We start from the raw sequence: 9090 nt of genomic DNA, 5'->3' as shown, positions 1-9090 counted from the left end.
CATCCTCCCATGTAGGTGCAGCTAATGACATGAAGCTCACCACATAGAATGATAAGTGCAGTTAGAGAAATAACTATACTGAAAACTATCATAAAGATGTGAATGAATGAGGGAAAAAGAAAGCCTGTCTCGAGTACAGGTGTGGGTGGGGTGGGGAGGAGGGAGATCTGGGAAATTGGTGGTGGGAATCCTGCACTGGTGAAGGGGGGGGTGTTCTTTACATGACTGTAATCATACAACTACAATTATATTTGTAATCATGGTGTTTAAATAAAGATAATTTAAAAAAAGGAAGTAGTGATTTGCCAGGACATGTTCGGTGAGTGGGACCTGTAACATAGGTCCTTGGTGTACCATTGACTGTTCCAGTGGTCTGAATGATCACCTGCTTTGGGTCCTAATAAAAGACATAGACAAAAGTAACTGCATCAATTAGAGTATTTTATCAAGATACTGACATAGTGGGCACTGTATATGGTAACCGGTGTGATTGAATGCCGAGGTTGAATGCCCACCTTTTGTTTCCAAGATCTCCTGTGGACAGAGAAGCTGAAGGGTTATTTTATACTTGGTAAAATTAAGGCACTAAATAATGTTGTTAATAATCACTGCAGTAGGATTCCAGGTTTCTCATTATGTTCTGCACCTGGATCTGTGGATAAATACAATAGTGCATTATAATAGACCTTTGTGGTTGGAGATTGATTGCATACCTATTCACCCAAAACTGCTGCTTCCATCGTTGTTGGTTAAATACATCAAAGAAGTGCTATCATTCTGTATATATCCTTCTTCTTCTGGCTCACTTCATTTAACATAATATTTTGAAGGTTCATCCATGCTGCTTCAAAATCCATGATTGTATATTTTCTAACTGCTGTGTAGTATTCCATCGTGTATAAATACCACATCTTCCTGATCCATTCATCTGTAGTTGGGCATCGAGGTTGGTTCCAGTTCTTGGCTATTGTGCTGATTTCATGCGATGAATAGTGGAGCGCATACATACTTTGGGATAAATGATCTTCCATATTTGGGATAGATATCCAGGAATGCAATTGCAGGATCATATGGCAGCCCAATTCTGAGTTTACTAAGCATCCTCCATACTGATTTCCATAGGGATTGGACCAGGCAGAATTCCCACCAGCAGTGGATGAGAGTTCCTTTCTTACCACATCCTCATCAATAGAAATTGGTCCCATTATTATTGACGTGTGCCATCCTCACTGGTGTTAGGTGGTACCTCATTGTTGTTTTGATTTGATTTCTTTAATGATGAGTGATGGTGAACATGTTTCATGTATCTCTTGGCCATTTGTCAGTCTTCCTTGAAAAAGTTTCTATTCATTTCTTCTCTCCATTTTTCTACAGCTTTATTGGGTTTTGTGGGGATCATCTTTGTGAGTGCTTTGCATATCCTAGATATCAATCCTTTGTCTGATGTATCGAGTGTGAAAATTTTTTCCCATTCTGTTAGCTGTCTTTTAGTTTTAGCCAGTGTTTCTTTGGCCATACAGAAATTCTTTAGTTTCATGTAGTCCCATTTGTTTAAGTTTGATGCTACTATTCTTGCCATTGGTATTCCATCATCAAAGACTTTTTTGAGGTATAAGTCTTGTACTGTTCTACCTATTTTTCTTTCAATGAACTTTATAGATTCAGGTCAGATTTCCAGGTTTTTTTTTTTAATTTTGGTTTTTGGGCCACACCCGTTTGACACTCAGGGGTTACTCCTGGCTATTTGCTCAGAAATAGCCCCTGGCTTGGGGGGACCATATGGGACACTGGGGGATCGAACTGCGGTCCATTCCTTGGCTAGCGCTTGTAAGGCCTTACCTCTAGTGCCACCTTCCCAGCCCGATTTCCAGGTTTTTAATCCATTTTGAGTTGATTTTTGTGTAGGGTGTGAGGTATGGATCAATCTTTAGTGTCTGGTTATTATCCATTTGTTCCAACATCATTTGTTGAAGAGACTGTCTTTGTTCCATTTCAGAAGACCTTACTTCTTATCTAAAATTAAAATTGTAAAATGCATCTTTTTTTTTTAAATTGGCTAGATATTTTCTTGCCTTTGGATTTTCCATTCTGGTCTATCATGTACCCTATATATTTCACCTTATGACTCAAACAAGCCCTTTTCTAAATTAATGATTCTGGAATTTTTAACAGAGGTAATGGTCACTTATATGTCTCTGTATGTTCATCCCATTTTCTGTCTTCCTAGTTACTCTCATTACCTAGTTACTCTCATTACCAGACCTCATTATCCCTGATTCTTCAATAACTCTTGAGGTTCCCAAGTCAACTATCATAAAGATAAGGAAATTATTCTTTTTATTTCCAGTTCTTTAATGTGTATGTTCATTGGACTAGGCAAGTCTTATTAATTTTTGACCTTTTGTTTCTCTCTTTATTCTTGTGGTTTGAAATATTATTGACTGCCAGACTTCAATATTTATGCCACTAAAATAAATAACATTTGACCGGTGACATTTGTTTCTACTTCCCTGGGCTTTTATTTCTTAAAAGCACTCTTAAAAGCACTCTTCTCTCAGTGCTGGAGACTCAAAATCTTGGATCTTCCTTGATTCCTGAGACCATCTCAAATTACATTATAAAGTATCCCTTTAAAATACTGACAATTTTTGTTTCATCCTTTTGTTGAACGTCTAAAATTTTTATGCCTATTCTGTAGTTCATTCATTCACTTACCAAATTCTTCATCCAATAAATATTGTGAGTAAGGCAGATGATTTCCCTGCTTTTATAGAACTTAACCTCTAAGAAGGGAGATGAACAATAAGAAAATAAAGAAATATAGAGGTGAGAGCAAGAAGAGAGAAGACAGAGAGAGAGAGAGAGAGAGAGAGAGAGAGAGAGAGAGAGAGAGAGAGAGAGAGAGAGAGAGAGAGAGAGAGAGAAGCAAGATGCCTGCCATAGATGCAGGCAGGAAGAGGGTGAAAGGGAAACTGAACACATTGGTGGTGGGGAACATTGGTGATGTCGAACATACATTGTAAAATTGAAACTCAATTTTGAACAATTTTGTAATCATGGGATTTAAATATATATTTTTAAAAAATATAGGGTCAGAGAGTTAATACAACAGATAGGGTATTTGCCTTGCACCTGGCTCACCCAGGTTCAGTACCTGGTACCTCATATGGTCCTTCAAGCTCCATAATGAGTAATCCCTGAGTGCAGAGCCAAGAGTAAGCCCTGAACAAACTGTATGGTCACCAAACCAGAAAAATATAAATATATAAAGACAAGTACTGTTGAACAACAAAAAGAAAAATAGATCACAGATCCAGTAAAGTAAATAAATGATCTTTGGAGGACTAACATTTTAGTGGCAGTATATTTGAGCATAACTTTAATAAGAGTAGAATAAGATGAGATTGAATTTTATCCAGGATAAAAAAAAAAGCCATCTAGAAAAGAAAACTAGCGGTAAAGCAACCCCAGAAGAGAATGCACTTGGAATATCTTAGGAGCAATATATACGTTTATGTGGCAGGGATATAGTCAAAGAGCAAATGTAACAGTATGAAGAGGACTGGGTAAAAATAAAACAGTATGAGTTGGCCATTTCACCACTCTGACTGAAAAACTTAAACATACATATAATAAGGCTCCAAAATATTTTATTATTTATTTGAAGACAAGGACTTTATTTCATAATTATATACCCCATAGGCCACAAAGATATAACTTGAATGACAGAAAATGACTGAATATGAAGGCAAAGTGGTAAATACAGATTACTCATGTAAATTATTACAATAAACCTTGAATTCTATTAAAATAAATAATAAAATTTTATAAGATAATGACATTATATGATTCCCCTTTAAAAAGATTCACTTTACTTGCTAAGATCAAAGAGACGATAGTGAAACCAAGTATATAATTTTGAATATATTAAATAAACAATTGACAAATTATCAGATATTAAGTGTCAATTATACAAATTTAATACATATATAAGTTTCTTCATTACTTTAATCTATAACTTCAATCTATTATTTATAAATATTATTACTTTAATCTACTATTTAATACTTAATTTATTACTTTAATCTATCACCTATAAATATTTAATATTTGGAAGCAAATTTAAATTTAAATTTTATAAGAAATGGACATCAAAAAAATTCCATTCACATTAGTGTCACACAAACTCAAATATCTTGGAGTCAACGTAACTAAAGACATAAAGGACCTAATCAAAGAAGACTACAAATCCTTGCTTTAAGAAATAAGAGAGGACATAAGAAAATGAAGACACAAACCCTGATCATGAATTGGTAGGATTAACATTAGTACAATGGCAATACTCCCTAAAGCATTTAATGCAATTTAATGCAATCCCTCTAAAGATACCCATGACATTCTTCAAAGAAGTGGATCAAGCACTCCTGAAATTCATTTGGAATAATAAACACTCACGAATAGCTAAAGGAACCCTTAGGAAAAGGAATATGGGAGAGATCATTTTCCCCAAGTTTAAATTGTATTACAAAGCTATAGTCATTAAAACAGCATGTTGTTGGAATAAAGACAGACTCTTAGATCAGTGGAATAGACTTGAGTATTCAAAGAATGTTCCACAGATATACAATCAATGAATTTTTGATTAAGGAGCAAGAAATGCAATATGGAGCAAGAAAAGCCTCTTCAAAAAGTGGTGTTGGTGGTACTGGTCAGCCACATGCAAAAAAAAAACAAACTCAGACCTTCATCTAACACCATGCACAAAGGTCAAATAGAAATAGATTAAAAAACTTTATATTAGACAAGAAACCATAAGGTATATGGAACAACACATAGGTAAACTACTCCAAGACATTGAGACTAAAGGCATCTTCAAGGAGGAACCAGCACTCTCTAAATAAGTGGAAACAGAGATAAACAGATGGTACTATATCAAGCTGAGATCCTTCTGCACCTCAAAGGAAATAGTCCCTAGGATACAAAAGCCAAACACAGAAATAGAGAAACTATTCACAAAACACTTATAAGAAAAGGAGATAATATTGAAAATATACAAGGTACTGACAGAACTTAACAAGAAAATGAACATATAACCCCATCAGAAAATGGGGAGAAGAAACGAACAGACACTTCCTCAAAAAAGAAATACAAATGGCAAAAAGGCAGATGAAAAAATGTTCCACATCACTAATTATCAGGGAGATGCAAGTCAAGACAACTATGAGGTACCATCTCATGCTACATAAACTGGCACACATCATGAGAGGGGCTATATACGGTTTAGGCATGGTTTGTTTAATCCTCTTAATCTTTGTATTATCATCCATTACTTGAAGGAAAAACATTTTACTTCACTTAATAGTTGAGGTAGTCAAATGGAATCAGATGAAATATCAGAAATGTTTACTAGAAATTAGATGAAATAAAATTAGATGAAATATTTGATATCATTACTGAAATGATCCTTGATATTAAAGTCTATTAGTTGTATTTAATAGCAACATAGCTAACATTAATGAAACATTTATATTTTAATAGGAATTTTACTAAATTCTTCCTATATAATATCTCATTAAATAGTCATAATTGAACTCCATTCTATTTTTCTCCACTGAATAGGTGAGAAAATGGAGACAAGTGCTTATATTACATGCACAAGAACTCAGACCCACTCTCTGTGGAGTTATAATTCAAATGACCTTGAATCCTGGAAACATCACTCTATGAAAGAAAACTGGTTACAGGACCTAAGCTGCTAACTGAATAGTACAGATTTCTTTAGATTATGAATGAGCACCTCAGCACAGTGATCTGGTCTGATTTTCCCACTGTTGGACTCAATCTGTGATGTACAACCAGGCCCATAGTAGGCTGGCTGAATATTACCCTATGTGGGGTTTTTCACGTGAAATTTGTGAAGAAAGACAGGAAGGAAATATTCCATTTATTGGCTTTCTTACATTATTTTGAGACATTGCACTGTTTCATGTGATTTTATCAGATCTTTATACACATTGATATCTTTGACATTTACCTGCAGCCCATGCCTTCACCTCTTTATTTTAGCAAGAAGAAAATACACATATTTGAGTATATGACATGATAAACATTACTGCTGGCTTTCTTTGATGACATTCCCAAGTTTCAGAGTTCCATTATCTGAACTATTACCATTACTATTCCTTAATGCTAGGCTTATTTTATCCTAGATTTCTTTTTTTTTTTTTTTTTTTTTTTTAGAGAAGAAAGAAAAACCACAGCAATTTTACATTTATTGGCAACTAGTAAACTCAAATTAGCAATGATTCCCTCCCCACCATAGTCGCCCAATAGCTCTTCTACCCTTCTAGATGAGTTGAACTAGAAACTCATAGTCGGGGCTTCCAGACTATTTATCACCAGCATTACTAAGACCAGACCTAGGTGGGTAAAGAACTAGGCCTGGGGACACATGCATGGTCTTAATATAGTGAACAGTTAGCCTGCCCTGATTATGGCAAAATCAGAACAGCAAGAATATTCGCAGAATCCTAGATTTCTAATGTTTCACATTTGTCAGTATATTAATAATATACACATATTATCTGACTTTCTCGTTTCTCTCTCCCCTTGAACCAGATATTCAATTCAATGTGACATATGTGACATAATGTGAACCTATTTGTGTGTAAACTTTTATAGAGGGTAAATAATAGTTACTTCTCTCCAAAAGCTTAGACTCTAGATGGGAAAATGGGGCTCCATAAGTGACATTAAGAATAATAAAAATAAAGAATAAATAAAGAATAATAAAAATCTAAAAATATAAGCTCTACTAAAAGCAAAATATTAGTTATTATGTAATTCTTTCCACAGCAGTAACTAGTCTAAAGGCCAAAGCAGGACTCATGTACCCAATGTTCAATATTCTAATGGAAGTAAGAAAATACATTCATTGATTCAGTCAGCATGGTTGTACATAATTTATTATGTTTTAGGCATGGTGCTAAACACAAGAAATTTCAATTTAAATGTCACAAGATTTGCTCTCAAGAATTTATTGCCCAAGGAAAAATAGTGTGTTTCCTATGTATATTAGATATAAATATATTTATTTACATAAAATATGAATATAGGTTTTATGAAATAGTAATTGAGGTTCTATAAATTTATTTATACACAACTGTGAGTTATGTAAGAGAACAAAAAACCCAAACATTCCCTAGCCTTAAGGATAGTTATTTGGGAGATCACTGTCTTTAGTGGCAGTTTGTCTTCAGAGACTATTGACAATTGTATTATGGCTATTGTCAAACATAAGTGCTTCTTGACTGCTTAACTTTGGAAAAAAAAGAAATAATGGCTTCTACTTTGGAGGTCTTTTTTCAAGAACCTTATAGGACATATTATTATAATTTTTTATTGCGGCCACATGATAGGGTATGAGATGCATGGGCTTTTGTATTTGATAAATCTAATTTGGTCTCTCAATTCAGTCTAGTTAATGGGAACTTCTTTTGGAAGGTCACTTTCTCTTAGACCTTTCTTATTGGAAAGATGTAAATGAGAGTAATAATGACTGTTATTACATTAAAATAAAGTGAACATTTTCTTAAACAACAATAAAAAAAAAAGGATAGTCACTTTCAATTATCTCCCAGGTCCTACATCGAAGGCACAATTTTAGAGAAGAGGTCACTTGGGCATTGACATTCAAACCAAAGGAATCTACTACAGTATATGTTAAAGTTAACTTATGAAGACCCATAGCATAAAAATAATTTTCTGAAACATCTAATTTAGTATGAACCATGTAGCTAGTCCTTTCTGCTGTGATTTGACTAATTGTCATTGAGAGGTCAAGATTAAAAAAGATGTGGAGATAGAAAAGGACAGTGCTTACATTACAAAGCTCTAAGATTCTTCCCTTTGAAATCATCTGACATCTAGGTCTCTACTCTAAAGACAGTGTGGTCCTTCAGCCATATTTCAAAAGTGTTTAGGAGTGAGAAAGCCAACAAAAAATGAGATAATTTCTTTGAAGTCTGACTTCATTCCCCAAATAGTGGACTAACTGATTCATTTCTCCTGTCTCACATCACACTTCAATCTGCCATTGATTGGGTCTAGATGAAGTACCCTTTTAGTGGAGCAAAATCAATTTAGCTAATTCACCTGATTTAGAAGCTGCTGAGATCAGTTTTTAGGAGCCCAACATTGGTAAGGGGCAAATTTCTTTATGTGAATTTCTGTTTTATTAAGTATTTTCTTGTATAATTAGTAAAAATCTTTTTTCCCAGTTTGCCAGGTACTAACAATAGTAAAAAAAAAAAAGTGACCCCTGAAGTTGAACAACTGATATTGGATAGTGCTGCTGGACAGAAAATAATGCCTCTGAGAGAATAGGAGGCTTTTCCTCTTCAGCAGAAATAGATTTTAAATATAATTTACTGTTTCTACCTGGCTAAAGGGCATCTCTCACTATGAGTTGACAGAATGCTGAGATGAACATCATTTCTTTCCAGAAGGCCATGCTTCCAAATGAACTTGTTTAGATGCTAAGCAGAGAAGCAGTCATGCTGCTAAGAAGTAAAATTACTTTCCCTGAGTTGCCGTCCTGCTGATTCATTCAGCTCTCTTTATGCTCCAAATCTTGGTTGATTCTCGAATGGTAGTTCAATACTGAAGGGACTGAATTTTTATTTCAGCCAAACTAGTGAAACAATAAAAATAAGAGCCTGGCAAAAATTTGTGTTGTCCCAGGTTAGCTCAGTCTTTAGGGATGGGGTGGGTGGAGAGGCATTTAATGCTCATGCATGTATATGTGCAGTTACAACCTACATTTTATAGACTAACACAAATGTACATATGACCAAATGACTGTATAATCACAGTTATGATTAAAGGTGCCTTTGAGGGAAAGGCCATTTCAGCAAAGGTAAACTTGCTTCTGGCTAGTTTTGCAAAGTAAACAATGCAAGAGGTTTAGATCTAAATATTCTTTCCATGTTATATGATGGGTACAGAACTCAAAATAAAAGTTCAGCCTTTGTTCAAAAACTCAGCTCACCATTTCCATTTAGTAATTTGAACAGCCTGTTTTTTAAAGTT

At 34.5% G+C, this 9090-nt stretch overlaps 1 non-coding gene across 1 annotated transcript; it reads right to left on the bottom strand.

Moving 5' to 3' along the window:
- Positions 1-6390: 6390 nt before the first annotated feature.
- On the bottom strand, positions 6391-6526 carry LOC126023065 (small nucleolar RNA SNORA72). The gene has a single exon (XR_007500284.1). It is a non-coding gene; the product is annotated as a small nucleolar RNA SNORA72 (small nucleolar RNA).
- Between the last annotated feature and the right edge of the window lie 2564 nt (positions 6527-9090).

Source organism: Suncus etruscus, chromosome 11 (genome assembly GCF_024139225.1).
Source record: "Suncus etruscus isolate mSunEtr1 chromosome 11, mSunEtr1.pri.cur, whole genome shotgun sequence".
Taxonomy (NCBI): domain Eukaryota; kingdom Metazoa; phylum Chordata; class Mammalia; order Eulipotyphla; family Soricidae; genus Suncus; species Suncus etruscus.
Note: the sequence above shows the minus strand (reverse complement) of the source record. Positions and strands in the feature narration are given on the sequence as shown.